The 19339-nt window shown below is 41.0% G+C and overlaps 1 protein-coding gene across 4 annotated transcripts in view; it reads right to left on the bottom strand.

The window, feature by feature from the left end:
• Positions 1 to 19339, bottom strand: part of METTL8 (methyltransferase like 8) — a 108848-nt gene that overhangs the window by 88398 nt on the left and 1111 nt on the right. The gene's annotated exons all lie outside the window — the stretch shown is intronic.

Below are 19339 nucleotides of genomic sequence, written 5' to 3'. Positions count from 1 at the left end.
CCCCCATCTCTAAAAAAATTAAAAAAAATCAGCTGTGCATGGTGGTGTGTACCTGTGGTCCCAGCTTTTTGGGAGGCTGAGGCAGGAGGATGACAGGAATCTGGGAGGTTGAAACTGCAGTAAGCCATAAGCACACCACCGCACTCCAGCCTAGGTGACAGAGTGAGGCTCTGTTTCTAAACAAAACAAAACAAAAAAAAAAAAGTTGCTAAAACCCAAAGTTTATTGGTATGTGATACGGTTTGGCTGTGTCTTCACCCAAATCTTATCTTGAATTGTAGCTCTCATAATTCCCACATGGTGTGGGAGGGATCTGGTGGGAGACAAATGAATCATGGGGGTGGTTTCCCCCATACTGTTGTCGTGGTAGTGAATAAGCCTCACGAGATCTGATGGTTTTAGAAGGGGAAACTCCTTTCATTTGGGTCTCATTCTCTCTCTTGCCTGCTGCCATTTAAGACCTGCCTTTTGCCTTCTACCATGATTGTGAGGCCTGCCCAGCCACATGGAACTGTGAGTCCATTAAACCTCTTTTTCCTTATAAATTACCCAGTCTCGGGTATGTCTTTATCAGCAGCATGAAAATGAAGTAACACAGTGTGAAAAGATGTCCATGATTTATTAAGTAGAAAAAAAACATCAGGTACAAAATAGTATTTATAGTATGGTCTCATCTTAAAAAATTAATGTCTGTATACCAAGAAACATGCATATGCATAGGGAAAGTCTAGTAGAATTTATAGCAGTTATCACTGATTGAAAGGCTCACAGATCTTCCTTACATTTTCTTAATATATCTCAAAATCTTCTTCTTTTTTTTTTTTTTTTAAGACAGAGTCTCACTCTGTTGCCCAGGCTGGAGCGCAGTGGCGCATTCTTGGCTCACTGCAACCTCCGCCACCTAAGTTCAAGTAATTCTCTGCCTCAGCCTCCCAAGTAGCTGGGATTATAGGCATCTGCCACCACGCTCGGCTAATTTTTGTATTTTTAGTAGAGATGGGGTTTCACCATGTTGGCCAGGCTGGTCTTGAACTCCCGACCTTGTGATCCACCCACCTCGGCCTCCCAAAGTGCTGGGATTATAGGCATTAGCCACCACGCCTGGACTAAAATATTCTTTTTTCTATGTAAACCCAAATTACCTTTATAATTTGAAAATATAAAAATATTTTAAAATCATTAAGTATACAAACTCTATATAATATTTATGAGTAGAGGATCCATTCTAGGGAATAAAAGATGGTATAACAGGCAGTAGGTGACAGCCACACTAGAATGCTGGATTCCGGACCCAAATACCCAAGGGTCAATGTCCAGAGAAGGGTTGCTTAAAAGACCCCGAATTGTCAGAACAGGTAAAGCAGATGATTATGGATGCTGATTACGGTGGAGCAAAGAAACAGGAAGTAGAAAGAAATTATTAGAAATGGAAAAGGGTAACAGGAGAATGTGAGAAACAAACAGCCCATGCTAGAATGCTGAATTCCAGTTATCGAGAAACTTCCTATTCATCAACTATGGCAGGCACTTGCTACACTGTCGTTTGACATTATGGCTGCTCTCTCTTTCCATTTGGTGACTGTGTTTCTGACGCACCAGGATCGTTTCATTTATAGTACTTGTTAATCATCAGACAGCAAACACAGATGGTACCAGTCAGGTCTGCCCAGCCTTGCTGCTGAAGCTGGAGTCAGCTCCTAGGAAAGCTCGTGCACCCTCTGCTGGTCATCTCTACACCAGGACAAGAGGATCTGTGTCCAAAGGAGGTAGGTAGCTTCCCATATCACAGGGATTTACCTTTGTATTCTCCAGCTAATTTCAGTGAAGACTTTGGGAACCATTTCCTCAAACTGCCACCTCGAACAGACAATTCCAGACTAAAACAATGCCTTCCTTTGTTATGCCAAAGAGAAACATCCTAAAAACTAAAGTGCTGTGAGAAAATTTTCCATCAAGAGCATTTCAAGTTCAATGATTTCACCTTATTCCTTAATAATTAAAGGTGTCCAGATGGCTGCAACACTTAACAAGGCTATAAAGCTCCATTAGCATTTACTCTGGTTGAAAAATCTGAGAACCACTCTAACAGGTCATATTTGTATAGATTTTATAACTTACAAAAGCTCTCACATTCATTTTCACAACTGATCTTCAACTATCCTGTAAGTGAGGGACAAAGGTGGGAAAAGCGTTTCTGTTATCACTGTTGTACAGGAGCTGAGGCTCGAGCACTTGGTCACATAGCCATAAGAGCCCACTCTCCAAGCAGGCTCCTGACTTCAAATTCTATGTTCTACTCAGTACGCTATTCCATCTGAGCTGCTGATCCGTAAGAGGTTTTCTAAAGAGTTGGCATCTATTTTAGCAGAGAGGTAAAAGACCTGAAATGCATGTTTCCATAATACATCCCATTTTTTGCTTCAAATGTCATCTAAATTTTAGATGCTGAACCCTACATATGAGGGGTTTGCATTGGAGGCAGTGCTTTTCCCGAAAAGAACATCAGCTTAACAAGGCAAGTGGATATCTTAGTAAGGAATCTACTGAAAACCAAATAAAGTTAACTTGGAATTTCTATGTGCGGCATGTCTATGCCCATAAAAAGTAGATCCTGTCAGGCTTTGTAGCTTTCACTAAGTCAATGCTATATATGAAGCATGAAACTGGGTTGGGGATTCTAAAGTTCTGGTCCTGCTTTCCCTTGAATCTTTATAACCTCGATGATTTTCCCCATGAGAACAAAGCATTATGGATACTGTTCTGTTGGACTGCCAAGCTAAAAATCAGTACACTGAAGAAGAGAGATGCAGCGAAATTTAGCCATAATCCCCAAAACTAAAGAACAAAAGTAGTAATAATAAATATATTCAAACAATTGTATAGGGTTTGCTTTGTGCTAGGCACTACTCTAAGTCATACACATGCACACGCACACAAATTCATTTAGAACTCCCAAGAATCTTCACTAATAGATAAAGAAATTGAGGCACAGAGAAGTTAAGTAGTTCTAGTTACTTAAGGTAACTAGGGTTATACAGATAGTAAGCAGTGAGGCTGAGATCTGAACCCAGGCAGGCTGGTACATGAGTTCATCTTCTTAATTACGAAGTTGTGCTACCCCTATATAGTGGTGTCTACCATATTCTTGTGCATTTTTAAAGTAAACTTTCAATTTCAGATTTACAAAAATGTTACAGATAGTATAGAGAATTTCCATATATCTGATATAGTTTCTCCCACTATTAAATCTTACATTATTATAGTGTATTTATTATAATTAACAACTCAATAGTAGTACATTATTATAAACTTAAGTCCATACTTTATTCGATTTCCTTAATTTTTACCTAATGTCCTTTTTCTGTTCCAGGATCCCTTATTACATGAGATCATGTCATTTTTTTTTTTTTTTTCTGAGACAGAATCTCACTCTGTCGTCCAGGCTGGAGTGCAGTGGCACAATCTCAGCTCACTGCAACCTCCACCTCCTGGGTTCATGCCATTCTCCTGCCTCAGCCTCCCGAGTAGCTAGGATTACAGGCGCCTGCCACCACACCTGGCTAATTTTTTGTATTTTTAGTAGAGACAGGGTTTCACCGTGTTAACCAGGATGGTCTCGATATCCTGATCTTGTGATCCACCCGCCTCAGCCTCCCAAAGTGCTGGGATTACAGGTGTGAGCCACCATGCCTGGCCATGTCATCATGTCTTCTTAGCCTCCTATTTATTCTGAAAGTATCTCAGATTTTCCTTGTTTATGAAGAATTTTGAGGTATACTGGTCAGGGTTTAACAGGTTTCTCTCCACTGTTAAGGTATATGCCCCTTTTACATAGTGTACTCTTTGGAAGGAAATCACTATGCAGAGCCCAAATTTAAGAAATGGGCAGTTAAGCTCTACCTCCTTAAGGGCAGAATATCCACACAAAATGCTTGGAATTCTTTTGCATGGACGATTTGTCTCTTCTCTCCCATTCATTTATTTATTCAATCCTTTATTTATATCAGTACAGACCAGGGATATTTATGTTACACTTCAGGTTATAACTAAATACTAACTTAGTTATTTTGCTGCTCAAATTGTTTTGAGCTTTGGCCATTAAGAGCTCTTTCAGGCCAGGCATGGTGGCTTATGCCTATAATCCCAGCACTTCGGGAGGCTGAAGCTGGAGGATCACCTAAGCTCAGGAGTTCAAGACCAGCCTGGGCAACATGGCGAAACCCCATCTCTACCCAAAATACAAAAAATTAGCCAGGCATAGTAGCATGTGGCCCCAGCTACTTGGGAGGCTGAAGTGGGAAGACTGCTTGACCCCTGGAGGCGGAGGCTGCAGTGAGCTGAGATCATGCCAAAAAAAAAAGGAAAATCCTCTTTCAGTTGGCTCCTATATTCCTTTTGACATAATTCCATCACTGTGTTTTTGTTTTCAGCACTTCCTTACTTCTGGCACTCATTTTGTATATTCCTTGATCTAGTCCTAGAAATAGCCATTTCTCCAAAGAATCTTTGTCCCTTTTATTAGAGAATGGTCTGGGTACCAGGTGTGTTCCTTGCTACTAGGTTGTCCTTGCTTCTCAGTCCTCTCAAGGGACAAAGCAAGGAAATATAGGTGTGCATAATAAACCAAGTATATACACATATCTGTATATATAATGTGTTTCTATATGCATCCATCTGTATCTATATTAGAGTTTATACTAGTATCTCCAACTGTAATCCATTACCACACAGATCACTCCAACCTTCCCTTCTTGCTTGTCTATAGCCTTCTACTCTAACAGTAAGAAACCTGGTTTAATCACCATCCAGTTATTCATTGTTCAATTCCAGTACACTTGTATAGTGGTTTCAGAATTATTACCCCATATCACCACAGGAAACTTTATCAACTGCAGTACAGTGCTTATGTACAGTTCCCATTGCCTTTAGTCTTACAGTCTCATTTCCAAAGTTACTCAGGTCAACACCTTTTCTCTGGCCCCTTTCAGTGAGGTTATTGCATACATTTGTAACACAGTTAGATTATTTTTGTCACTCTGCATTCCATCCTGGAATCCTCACACTCCTGATATTATTTTAAAATTTTTGAATATATTAAATTCCACTCTGTGCTTTAAAGCTCTATGGGTTTTAACACAAGCATGGTGTCATGTACCTACCATTATAGTCTCAGACAAAATAGTTCCACCACCCTAAAAAAAATCCCATGTGACTGATTTAAACCTCTCCTTTCCTCAAACTCTGTTTCTGTTACATTTCTAAACAGAGAATGTACTCTATATCATTGCTTCTCATCCTTTCCCCTTACAACATGTTCACATTTATAAATATGTGATCTCACTTCAATCCTGAGTGTTTCCACCGAGCAGATGATTGAGTAAAACTTAGAGAAAGAAAGTGTTGGCCCGGCGCTGTGGCTCACACCTGTAATCCCAGCACTTTGGGAGGCCAAGGTGGGCAGATCACTTGAACTCAGGAGTTCAAGACCAGCCTGGGCAACGTGGTGAAACCCTGTCTCTACAAAAAATACAAGAATTTTATTTAAAAACAGCAAAAGAAAGCGGCTTGGTCAAGATCTCAGGAAGTGATGGTGCTGGCACTAGAACTTGTAGCTTTTGACTTCTGGTATGATGCTCTTCCCGCTAGACTATTCTTTTATCTTTTCAGTAGAGAGTGGCGTGGTTATGCAGAGAGACAAGAAGAAGAAAAAGAAGAGGAGGCAGACAAGGTGGTAAGTGATTATTTAAAGCATATCTTATATTAACAGAAGCTTTTAAATTAAAAGTATAATAAAGTGGAATTTTAGTTCCGCAAATTAGGTGAACTTGACACTCCAAAATCCTTTCTGCTATCAACCACCCCTAAATGGCTGGATTAATATGTTTTAAAAAGAAATCCTGTTAAACATACCCCTGAGCCAGCAAGAAAGAGAAATCCTCAGAGACCAAAAGCTAGCAAAAGTCCAGAGCTGAATGAGCACTGAGGTTAGCAGCCACCCAAAGCCTATGACATATAAAAAACAAAATGTGTCACAAAAATTGATCTAAATAAACCCAAGTTTGGTTTAACAATAGAAAGTATATCAACGTAATCTGCCACATTACCAGATTAAAATAAAAGATCATATAATGACCTCAGCAGATATAGAAAAGGCATCTGATAAAATTCAACATTCACTCATGATTAAAAATCAAAACTTTTAGTGACTGTGAAATGGAAGACAATTTCATTAACTTGATAAAGGGTAGCTGCCAAAAACTTACAATGTCATCCTTAATGGTGAAATATTAGAAGTATTCCCTTTATAAACATGAATAAGACAAGGATGTCCATTATCAATGGTTCTACTCAACACTGCACTGGAGGTCCTGGCCAGGACAGTAAGAAAGGAAAGAGAAATAAAAAGTAAAAGGTAGAGGAGGAAGTAACAAACTGTCACAATTTCCTAAGGATATGATTATCTACACAGAAAAAATCCCCTAAACCCTACAAATGACAATTACTACTATTAAATGGAAAGTTTGGCAAGATTGCCAAATAAAAGATCAATATACAAATAGACAATTATATTTTCATATACTAGCAAACATATAGTTAGAAAACCTAATTTTAAAATATACTATTTAGCAGGGCACAGTGGTACCACCTGTAGTCCCAGCTACTCAGGAGGCCGAGGCAGGAGGATCACTTGAGCCTAGGAGTTTGAGATCGTAATGCGTGATGATCACACCTGTGAATAGCCACTGCACTCCAGCCTGCGCAGCACAGTGAGACCCTACTTCTAAAAAAAATACATATACACATATATATACACACACACACACATAAACACACATTTATAACAATGATGAAAAATATAATATACTTAGGAAGTTGTAAAATATACAAGTCCTTTAAAGAAAAAATTATAAAACTTCACTGAGCCACTCTTGAAGATCTAACTAAATAAATGGAGAGTTACATAGTGACTCTTGAATACAATGGGTTTAAACTTCATGGGTCCACTTATATGAGGATTTTTTTTAACCAAACTCAGATTGAAAATACAGTATTTGGGGGATGTGAAATCTGCATATAAGGAGGGCCAACTTTTCATATACTTGGGTTCCACAGGGTCAACTGAAAGACTTGAGGATGTGTGGATTTTGCTATATGCGGGCATCCTGGAACCAAACTCCCCAGTAATCTGAGGAAAGACTCTATAGTCTTCATAGATAGGATTATTTGATATGGTAAAGACGTCAGTTCTCTTCAAACTGATATACAGATTTAAAGCCATCCCAATCAAAATTTCAATAAGGTTTTGGGGAAGCCCAAGCTGATTTTAAAAGGTATATGAAAGTGCCAATGGCAAAAAAGAAATAAGACACTCCTAAAGAAGAGGAGTAAGTTGGAACACTTCCCCTACCAGCTCTCAAGCCTTATGATAAAACTGCAGTGAATAAGTGGTGACTTATCACCACCGGGGACAGAAAAATAGGATAATGGAACAGAAAACAGAGCATAGAAATAGACTTGACCAGATAGGTAACTTATCTACAACAGAACTAGCACCGCAGATCTGTGAAGAAATGAAGGGACTATTCAATAAGTGGGTCTGGAACAAGTGATTATTCATATTCAAAAAATAATAATAATGAAAGGATCTCTAATTTATACCATATCCTCAAATCAATTTCATTACTGATTGAAGACTTAAGTGGGAAAGTTAAAACTTTAAAACCTAGAAAAAGAATAAGAGGGCCGGGTGCGGTGGCTCACGCCTGTAATCCCAGCACTTTGGGAGGCCAAGGCGGGCAGATCACGAGGTCAGGAGATCGAGACCATCCTGGCTAACCTGGTGAAACCCCGTCTCTACTAAAAATACAAAAAATTAGCCAGGCGTGGTGGTGCGTGCCTGTAGTCCCAGCTACTCGGAGGCTGAGGCAGGAGAATGGCGTGAACCCAGGAGGCGGAGCTTGCAGTGAGCCGAGATGATGCCACTGCACTCCAGCCTGGGCGACAAAGCAAGACTCCATCTCAAAAAAAAAAAAAAAAAAAGAATAAGAGGATATCTTTACGACCTCAAGTTAAGCAATTCTTAAACAAGAGTAAAATTATAACCATAAAAGGAAATACTAATTACTTTTACCACATTTAATGTGAGCTTCTTTTTTGATATAGTATCAAATAAGCCACAAATTGGGAGAAGATATTTGTAACACATATTATGATGAAGGATTGGTATGGAGAAACATGCAGAAACATTCGAAACTTTTTTTTTTTTTTTTTTTGAGACAGAGTCTTGCTCTGTTGCCCAGGCTGGAGTGCAGTGACGCGATCTCAGCTCACTGCAACCTCCGCCTCCCGGGTTCACACCATTCTCCTGCCTCAGCCTCCTGAGTAGCTGGGACTACAGGCGCCTGCCACCACGCCCAGCTAATTTTTTGTATTTTTAGTAGAGACAGAGTTTCACTGTGTTAGCCAGGATGGTCTCGATCTCCTGGCCTCGTGGTCCACCCATCTTGGCCTCCCAAAGTGCTGGGATTACAGGTGTGAGCCACCGCACCTGGCCAACATGCAGAAACATTGTAAACATTAAGAAGAAAATGACACATAATCTAATAGAAAATGGGCAAAAGTCAAGATCAGGCTTTGCACAAGAATGGAAAAAGGAATGCCTAGTAACATTAAAAAAGATGCTCAACTGTATTTATAATATGGAAAATGCATGAAAAATCATAACATGATAGAGTCTTATATTCATCACATTGCCAAAAACTTACGTCTGACAATACAAATGCAGGCAAGGATGTAAAGTAACGGGAAGTCAGCTAATAGGATAGAAATTACTATAATGACATATAGAGTCAACATGGTATCACCTAATAAAGCTGAAGGTGCATGATATGGTTTGGCTGTGTCCTCAACCAAATCTCATCTTGAATTGTGGTTCCCATAATCTCCACATGTCATGGGAGGGACTCAGTGGGAGGTAACTGAATTATGGGGGGGGGGGTTATACTCATGCTGATCTCATGATAGTGAGTTCTCATGAGATCTGAGGGTTTATAAGGGACTTCTCCCCTGCTTCACTCTGCATGTCTCCTTGCTGTTGCCATGTGAAGAAGGACATGTTTGCTTCCCCTTCTAAGTTTCTTGAAGCCTCTTGAGTCATGTGGAACTGTGAGACAATTAAACCTCTTCCCTTTATAAATTACCCAGTCTCAGGTATGAGAACTGTAGCATGAGAACTGTAGTATGAGAACAATAGCATGAGAACAGACTAATATAGTGAATTGGTACCAGGAATGGGGTGCTGCTATAAAGATACCCAAAAATGTGGAAGTAACTTTATAATTGGGTAACAGGGCAGGACGCGGTGGCTCAAGCCTGTAATCCCAGCACTTTGGGAGGCCGAGATGGGCGGATCACGAGGTCAGGAGATAGAGACCATCCTGGCTAACACAGTGAAACCCCATCTCTACTAAAAATACAAAAAACTAGCCAGGTGCGGTGGCAGGCGCCTGTAGTCCCAGCTACACGGGAGGCTGAGGCAGGAGAATGGCATGAACCTGGGAGGCGGAGCTTGCAGTGAGCTGAGATCCGGCCACTGCACTCCAGCCTGGGTGACAGAGCAAGACTCCGTCTCGGGAAAAAAAAAAAAAAAAAAAAAAGAATTGGGTAACAGGCAGAGGGTGGAACTGTTTGGAGGGCTCAAAAGACAGGAAAAATGTGAGAAAGTTTGGAACTTCCTAGAGACTTGTAGGGCTCAGAAGACAGGAAGATGTGGGAAAGTTTGGAACTTCCTACAGACCTGCTGAATGGCTTTGACCAAAATATTGACAGTGATATGGACAATAAAGTCCTACCTGAGGTCGTCTCAGATAGAAATGAGGAACTTGTTGGGAACTGGACTAAAAGTCATTCTTGCTATGCAAAGATACTGGAGGCATTTTGCCCCCGCCCTAGAGATCTGTGGAACTTTGAACTTGAAAGAGATGATTTAGGGTATCTATAGAAAGAAATTTCTAAGCAGCAAAGTGCTCAAGAGGAAGCAGAGCATAAAAGTTTGAAAAATGTGCAGCCTAATAATGCAGTAGAATGAAAAACCCATATTCTGGGGAGAAATTCAAGCCAGCTGCAGAAATTTACATAAGTAACAAAGAGCCAAATGCTAATTACCAAGACAATGGGGAAAATGTCTCCAGGGCATGTCAGAGAACTTTGAGGCAGCCCCTCCTATCACAGGCCCAGAGGTCTAGCAGGGAAAAATGGTTTCCAGAGCTGGGTGCAGGGACCACCTACTGTGTGCAGCCTCAGGACTTGGTGCCCTGCACCCCAGCTGCTCCAGCTGTGGCTAAAAGGGCCCAAGGTACAGCTCAGGCCATGGCTTCAGAGGGGGCAAGCCCCAAGTCTTGGCAGCTTCCACATGGTATTGAGCCTGTGGGTGCACAGAAGTCAAAAATTGAGTTTGGGGAACCTCTGCCTAGATTTCAGAAGATGTATAGAAATGTCTGGATGTCCAAGCAGAAGTTTGCTGCATGGGTGGAGCCCTCATGGAGAACTTCTGCTATGGCAGTGTGGAAGGGAAATGTGGGATTGGAGCCCCCACACAGAGTCCCTTCTGGGGCACTGCCTAGTGGAAATGTGAGATGAGGGCCCCCATCCTCCAGACCCCAGAATGGTAGAACCAACAGCTTGCACCGTGTGCCTGGAAAAGCCTCAGACACTCAACACCAGCCCATGAAAGCAGCCAGGACAGAGGCTGTGCCCTGCAAAGCCACTGGTGTGGAGCTGCCCAAGGCCATAGGAGCCCAGCTCTTGTATCAGCATGCCCTGGATATGAGACATGGAGTCAAAGGAGATCATTTTGGAACTTTAAGGTTTAATGACTGCTCTATTAGATTTCAGACTTGCATAGGGCTTGTAGCCCCTTTGTTTTGGCCAATTTCTCCCATTTGGATTAGGTGTATTTACCCAATGTCTGTACCCCCATTGTATCTAGGAAATAAATAGCTTGCTTTTGATTTTATAGGCTCATAGGCAGAAGGGACTTGCCTTGTCTCAGATGAGACGTTGGACTTAGATTTTTGAGTAAATGCTGGAATAAGACTTTGGGGGACAGTTCGAAGGACATGATTGTGTTTTGAAATGTGAGGACATGAGCTCTGGGAGGGGCCAGGGGCAGAATATGGTTTGGCTGTGTCCCCACCCAAATCTCATCTTGAATTGTAGTTCCCATAATCTCCACATGTTGTGGGAGGGACCCAGTGGGAGGTAACTGAATCATGGGGGTGGTTACCCTCATGCTGTTCTCATGATAGTGAGTGTGCTCTCATGAGATCTGATGGTTTTATAAAAGGCTTTTCCTCCACTTTGCTCTGCACTTCTCCTTGCTGCTTCCGGACATGTTTGCTTCTCCTTCTGACATGACTGTAAATTTCCTGAGGCCTCCCCAGCCATGAGGAATTGTGAGTCAATTAAACCTCTTCCCTTTATAAATTACCCAGTCTCAGTATGTCTTTATTAGCAGTGTGAGAATGGACTAATACAATGCACATACCACATAATTCAGTAATTAAGTACCTAGGTATATACTCTGGAGCAACTCTTTGTGGCAGCAGAATTATAACACAGTCCCCAAGATACTCACCCCCCATCCTCTGCATAGTCCACCAGTGTGGATGGGACCTGTGAAAATGATGGACAGTCATCTCCTTCATAGGTTACTTTTATGTAAGACCTCATCTTAGCAGAGGAGGCCAGAGAGACATTCTCCTATTTGCCTTGAAGAAGCAGACTGCCAGGTTGTGAAAAGGGCCATGTGGCAGGGAATAGTTATACATTAGTTATACATTAGTCTCAGAGCTGAGGGCTTCAGTCCTATAGCTGCTAGGAATGGAATTGTGTCAATATCCAGTGAGGGTAGAACAGGACTGTGAGTCGCAGATGAGATCACAGCCCAGGCTGACACCACAATTTCAGCCTGGTGAGATCCTGAGCAGAAAATTAGGCTATGCTGTTTCAGGACTTCTACAGGACTTTGAGGTAATGAATGGGTGTTAATTTAAGTTACTAAAACTGTGGTAATTTGTTACACAGTAAAAGAAAACTAATGCATTCTTTAACATGTGTGCCAGGAGACAGGGATAAGAATGTCTATAACAGCACTTTTCTAGAAATAAAAAACCTGAAAGAGGCCAGGCGCGGTGCCTCACATCTGTAATCCCAGCACTTTGGGAGGCCGTGGCAGGCAGATCATGAGGTCAGGTGTTTGAGACCAGCGTAGCCAACATAGTGAAACCTCGTGTCTCCTAAAAATACAAAAATTAGCCAGGCATGGTGGCAGGCACCAGTAATCCCAGCAACTCGGGAGGCTGAGGCAGGAGAATTGCTTGAACCCAGAAGGCAGAGGTTGCAGTGAGCTGCGAATGCGCCACTGTACTCCAGCCTGGGCAACAGAGTGAGACTCTGTTTCAAAAAAAACAGAAACAAAAACAAAAAACCTGAAAGAAACAAAAAGCCTAGCTAGTAGAAAGGAGATAAATTAATTATAACAAATTCATACAAGGAAATACAATACAGTAGTAAAAATGAATGAACATCATAAAATGTAACGTTGAGAAAAATACAGACAAGCTATAGAAGAGTACACATTTGAATGATGTTCAAAACATTTAAAACAATTTTTTATTTATCTAAAGAAGAAAGAGGGATCTGGGAACCAGCAGGGCACATAAGAGATGTCAAAGTTTTAGGTAATATTCTGTTTCTTTTTAAGTTGATGATAAGTATATGGGTGTTCATTTTATAACTGTTATTTGTATATTATGCTATGTTATCTGTAACATAGCATAAAAGGATTGATATTCTTTTGAATAAATATTGTTTAAAATAAGAGCGTGAACCTGCAAACTGTACTATCAATCCTTTAAACCTAAATCTTTCTGAAAACTTCGTATATGCATTAATATACTGTGTGTTCAGACACACATCATTAAAATATAGAGAGGAAAGAAAACATAAGAACCAAACTTGTGGTTAAAAGGTTCAATAACTTCAAAATAAATTTCCAAAAGTGACTTGCACTTGGACTACTACAATCACCTGCTAAGTGGTCTCTTATATTTTACTCTTGTTCTTGATGCTGCAGCCAAGTATCTGTTTAAAAAGAATGTCATATCACTCTAATGGTTTTTCATCACATTTCCACAGTTCCACATGGTCTGACCCCTACCTACTTTTGGGATCCGATTTTATTCCCCTTTCCCACATGCTCTAGCCACATAACAAATCCTAACATTCCTTAGCACTAATGTATAATGCTGATGTTCACCTTTAATAAAATCCAGGCATTGTTTCTTTGGCATCACATCATGTTTCCAATTTGTTTTGAGGAGTTTGGGAATATTTATTGTGTTTCTGTTTTATTAGGATTTCACTTGATTCTTTTCTTTTCCTCATCCTTAATATCCACTATATCAGAAGTCCTGTCAACTCTACTTCCAAAATTTATCTTGAATCTTGTTCACTTCTTTCCATCTCTCCTGTTATCACTCTAGTCCAAAACACTATAATCTCTTACCTGGATGAACGCAATAGCCACCTGTCCCCTTCTAACTATTCTGGCCCTCCACAATATTTCTTCCACTCTATAGCCATAATGACCTTTTTGTAACACAAAATAGATCATGTCACTCCCCTCTTCAAAGCCTCCTATCATAACAGAATAAAATCCAAAATTCCTTACCATGGCCTACAAAGCTTGACATGTCTTGGTCCCATTCGACTGCTCCAAGTTTACCTCCCTCCTGCACACTAAAGAGTCACAATGGCCTTCTGAGAGTTTTTGACTTCTTATTATAAGCCTTAGGGATCCTGAACTCAAGCATCCCTTTGCCTGAACTACTACTCTGGACTGTTGTAGATCAGCTCCTCCTCATCATTCAGGGCTCAGCTTACAAGTATTCTCTTTAGAGAGGCCTTCCCTGACCACTCTGGCTAAAGCAGGGTATTCAACCACCCTCCAGCACATCACCCTGTTTTATTTTCTTCACGGCACTTACCACTACCTGAAAATCTTATTTTTTCCATCTATTTATTTATTGTCTATCTCCTCCCACATGTAGGGACCTTGTATATCCTGTTTACAACTATATGCTAAGCCAAAATTTTTTCCCTGCACATTATGGATGAAAAACAAAAACATGTTGAATAAATGACTTCCTATAGCTTGGTTAAAATTTGTCTCTGAATAAATGTTCAAGTTTAATAACCTGAGTATTTTATACATTTATTCAGTTATACTACGTGTCTTTAAACAAAGTATATGAACAAAAAGCATTTTATTAACTTTTGAATTAATATTTCTTCTTTCTTGTCTTTAAAATATCATGGCTAGGATGGTTAAGTATTCTGTAAACATAACACAGACAAAGAATAGAAAAAAAAAAGAAGAACCAATATTTGTTCTATGCCCAAAACTAAGAGAAGTCATTTTCCAGTCATAAAACTGTATCTATTTATGCCATTTTACCTTCAACACATGGAAAATATCTACTTTATAGGTAGAAGTCTTAAGGATTTAAGTTTTTTTGAAAGTTATTTAATAATATTGTGACTTCCTACTGATTTAAAGAATAAGTGGAGACTATATTTGCATCTAAGCTAAAAGTAGCTGCTATTGCCAGGTATTGTGGTATATGCCTATAATCCCACTATACATCCCAGCTACTCGGAAGGCTGAGGCGGGATGACTGCTTAAGCCCAGGAGTTCAGGACCAGTCTTTGAGATTTATTCCCAAGAAAATAAAATAAAATAAAGTAAAAAAAAAAAAAAAAAGTACTTAGCTGCTGATAATAGATGCTATACAAACATATTGTTTTTTATAGTCCATTCATTCATTCAACATACATATGCATTAACCACATTTTAGGTAGTGTAAAGCAGGGAGAATTATATTACTACTCAGTTTCTGCCCAGGTTAGTTGGGAAGACAGACAAATGACAATTCTAATATAGTGCCACAACAGCGTAGACAGTAACATGGAAGCACAGAAAAGGCTACTAAGTAAGCTGGAGGAGTCAGGGGAAGGGTCTCAGTGGAGCTCGGATACCTGGGATGAGTCTTGAGATAAACTGATAAGAGGAGAGGAAAGGAAGCTTCAGATAAAAAAAAATCTCAAATATAAAGGCACATTGGCTTGAGAACGTCGGCAAACATGTCAGAACCACAAAAGCAAACATGAGGGATGGCCAAAGAGATGAAGCTGAAAATGTGGGCAAGATAATGAAAATGTGGGAAGATAATGAACTGCCCGCTGCTCTACCCAAAGAGATTCAGATTTTGTACTATAAGGTATACCTTATGTGAACCCCTAGGGATTTTGTACACATATCTTCAAGGCTATGAGATTTCTGTAGGAGAAACCTTTCATTTTCAATTTGATAAAAATCTTTTAAAAAAAGAATATTAACAAAAGGACAGTGGATCATCTGAATGAGCACTTTTTAATTGAGTGCTGTCACAAGATTTGAATTCACACATGTGTGTTTAGGAGTGTATTGCTAAACAAGTGATGCTGTTTGTCACTGGTGCATGTTAACGAGAATGAAATGGGGACTACTATATGTAAATGATGTTGTTTGTCAAGTGAAGGACAAATGAAGCCATGACATGTTGAACAAAGGAAGGTTTTGTGGTGATTTAAATAAAGAAAAGAGGAGAAGGCATCAAGTAATCTCTCAACACAAGGGTAATATGGACAGACCTTTCTTTAAGGAAGGTACTCCACAGAGGACATTCATGATTAGAGCTTTTTAGGTTCAACTAAAGTCTCATTGCTCACAATCATTTGAATTTACTGGTTTTATAGCTTTGTTTCATTTAACTTGTAGATGTTTGGGTGTTATTAGTGTATAAAAGATACAATACACACACAAATTAAAAAGACAAAAAAAAAGAAAGAGACAACATGAAGAGTTTATACCTAGTTTTATCTTTGCATATATGTGACATACTAAAAAGGTTTTAAGTTAACAGTGGAAGATTCTCGGTATCTTATTTGGGTGTAAGAAATACTGCTCGGCTGGGTGTGGTGGCTCATGCCTGTAATCCCAGTACTTTGGGAGGCAGAGGTGGGCAGATCACCTGAGGTCAGGAGTTTGAGACCAGGCTGACCAATATGATGAAACCCCATCTCTACTAAAAATACAAAAATTAGCCAGGTGTGGTGGCATGCGCCTGTAATCCCAGCTACTCGGGAGGCTGAGACAGGAGAATCACTCGAACCCGGGAAGCAGAGGTTGCAGTGAGCCGAGATCATGCCACTGCACTCCAGTCTGGGCAACAAGAGCAAAAAACTCCATCTCAAAAAAAAAAAAAGAGAAAGAAATTCTGCTATGGGCCAGGAGTGGTAGCTTACGCCTGTAATCCCAGCACTTTGGGAGGCCAAGGTGGGGGGATCATCTGAGGTCAGGAGTTCATGACCAGCCCGGCCAACATGGCAAAACCCCATCTTTACTAAAAATATTAAAATTAGCCAAGTGTGGTGGTGCACGCCTATAATCCCAGTGACCGGGGAGGCTGAGGCAGGAGAATCACTTGAACCTAGGAGGTGGAGGCTGCAGTGAGCTGAGATCACCTCACTGCACTCCAGCCTGGGCAACAGAGCAAGACTCCATCTCAAAAACAAAAAACAAAAACAGCAACGAAAAAGGGCCTGTCTAGGGACTAGGGGAGGGATAGCATTAGGAGAAATACCTAATGTAGGTGACAGGTTGATGGGTACAGCAAATCACCATGGCACGTGTATACCTATGTAACAAAACTGCACGTTCTACACATGTACCCCAGAACTTACAGTGTAACAAAAATAAATAAATATATAAGAAATTCTGCTATGGGTGTTCGCAGCCACTGAAACAATGCAACAGGCAAGTGACAGGTTGTGCTTTAGGAAAATCACTCTGGCACCTGTATGGAGGAGGGTTGGAATTAAAAGTACCCAAGTGATAGCAGCAGGAGTCAGACAAATCCTAGGCAGATGGGGGCGAGTCCCCAGTGAAACCTGACCTTTAAGCTGAAGACAGTTTAAAGCCTAGCTACATGTCCTGAATAAATCTAAGGACCAGATGTAGAACCTCTCTTCCCATTTGGCACACTTTCCTCTGATACCCACCCTTCTCTCATTTGTTTTTTCATATTGTTGTGCCCACCTTTGAGTGGTGCCTTTGTTTTAGCCTCTTTTGCATACTCACAAATCAGTCACCTGGCACTTCCCTATTCTGAGCCCATAAAAGCCCCAGACCCAGCCATGCTGGAAGAGACGCCACCCTACTTTGGGTGGGGGACCACCTTGCGTTCCCCCTTGGCTGAGAATAAAAGGAGTTAACCAGCTTGCTTTAGGCAGACAGTAAAGGAAGGGTCCATGAAGAACCTACGACCTGCCCCAAAAGTGCTTACACCAGATGTTTAGCGCAGATAAGGGAACTTGCACAGAGGGGTTGCCTAAACATGCCCACAGTAGATTCCATTCCCTAACACATGTGCAGTAAGGGAAATAATCAATATGGAGTAGCTCAGACTAAGGGCCCATAAGCACACCGGAAGGATGAGGTGGAGCTTCCAGAAATTTGCACGTTAAGCCCAGGTATTCAACTGTAAAGGGGGCAACCAGCAACCTGCTTTCAGGACCCCTTTCTTTACTGAGAGCTTTCCTTTCACTAAACAAATTCTACTCCACTCACTCTCTGGGGTCCACACAGCTAATTCTTCCTGGTTGTGAGACAAAAACTCAGACCTAGCTGAGCTGAGAGCAAAAATCCTGCATCAAGAGTTGTTCTGTTGCCCAATGAAACTCTTCTCTGTCCTCCTCACCCTCCAGTTGTTAGTGTAATCTCATTCTTGGACACGGGACAAGAGTTCAGGATGCCACCAAACATGGGTAGGAAGAAGACAGTAACACAGTAGCTCTCCGCCCCACCAGCAGCACCTGGTGGCCACCCCATGCAACAGGAAGCAGGGCAGGTGGCCAGGCCAGCCCCAGAGCTGTGGGCTGGAGTGGAGTAACAGGACTGATAGGGCTGTTAACACGACCCTGTTCATCAGGCTGCAGATGGCAGGTCTAAAAGAGCTGTTAGCATGCTGTAACACCCACCTCTGGGGCTTCTGACCCATTTGGTTACCACCACCTTCCCCTAGTCTGGACTCCAGAGTCCACTGTGGGAGTTGCCTGGTCCAGTCGCAAACCGTGCATGGAGCCAGCTCCTGTGTCAGCACTTGGAGCAAACAGCTGGATGCCACACAACTCTGCACTCGCCAGCTCAGACACCCTCTCCTGCCAGGGGCTGAGCCCACAGTCAGGTGGCCACAGTATCCATGCCTGCATGCAAGCCAGGAGTGGCCCAGTGGGCCAGTTGGGCAGGGCACCTCCTGTGGCAATCCCAGCCCAAGAAAGGCCTGGGTAGGTCTCTGGCTGTGGAGGTCTCCGGTTGTCAAAGCAACGTCAAAAAAAAAAAAAAAAAAAAAATCCTGTGTCACAAGTAAGGCAGAAATTAGAAGGCTACTTAATAATGTGACAAAAAATGGTGAAGCCCTAAATTACTTAGATGAAATGAAGATGAGATGGATAAGAGAATCTAAAGGACTTGGTTGTGGGTGAGGAACAGCAAGGCATCCAGGATGACTCTCCTTTGGTGATGACTTAGTGGTGAAATAAAGGCCACAGGAAAGAAGACAAACAAGTGGGGGCAAAGAGGAAGAAGAAATGAGAGAGTTGATGAATTCAATTCAGCAATGATTTCAATTTCATTTAAGCCAAAGAAAACCCAGTTATCTTTTCAGGGTTCCAGTTGTCTCAGTGACAGCTGCATTCATGAATTACCAAATTAACTATTGTAGAACTCTCTAAAAATATACAAAGCACTCTACCGTATGCTGTAAATAAGTCATGAAAAATCAGCAAAAGCTCGAGGCCTGAAGGAAATTCAGCAGTGTTAAAAAGAGATATGGCCAATTTTTACTAAACACTTAAACTGTGACCTAACACACTCACCCAGTACTGTAAGTACTCACCTAATGTTATCAACAGATTCTTGGAAACTGACTGTAAGCAAAATGACATATAACAAAACCATTTTACCATAGGCCAATTTATATAAACAAGAGTTAAGTTCCCATAACATATTTCTGGTCACAAAAACATCACCAAACTCCTAAATAAAAACCAAAACACTTCTAATATTAAACATTGAAATAAATGGGAGCTATACATACATTTAAGAAAGATTAATAAAAACAAGTGAGATAGTTATTTACCCAATTATTTCAGTTCAGGGTCGAGGGTGGCTGAAGCC

Source organism: Rhinopithecus roxellana, chromosome 14 (genome assembly GCF_007565055.1).
Source record: "Rhinopithecus roxellana isolate Shanxi Qingling chromosome 14, ASM756505v1, whole genome shotgun sequence".
NCBI lineage: Eukaryota > Metazoa > Chordata > Mammalia > Primates > Cercopithecidae > Rhinopithecus > Rhinopithecus roxellana.
The sequence above is the reverse complement of the archived record's forward strand: the minus strand, read 5'-3'. Positions and strand labels throughout refer to the sequence as shown.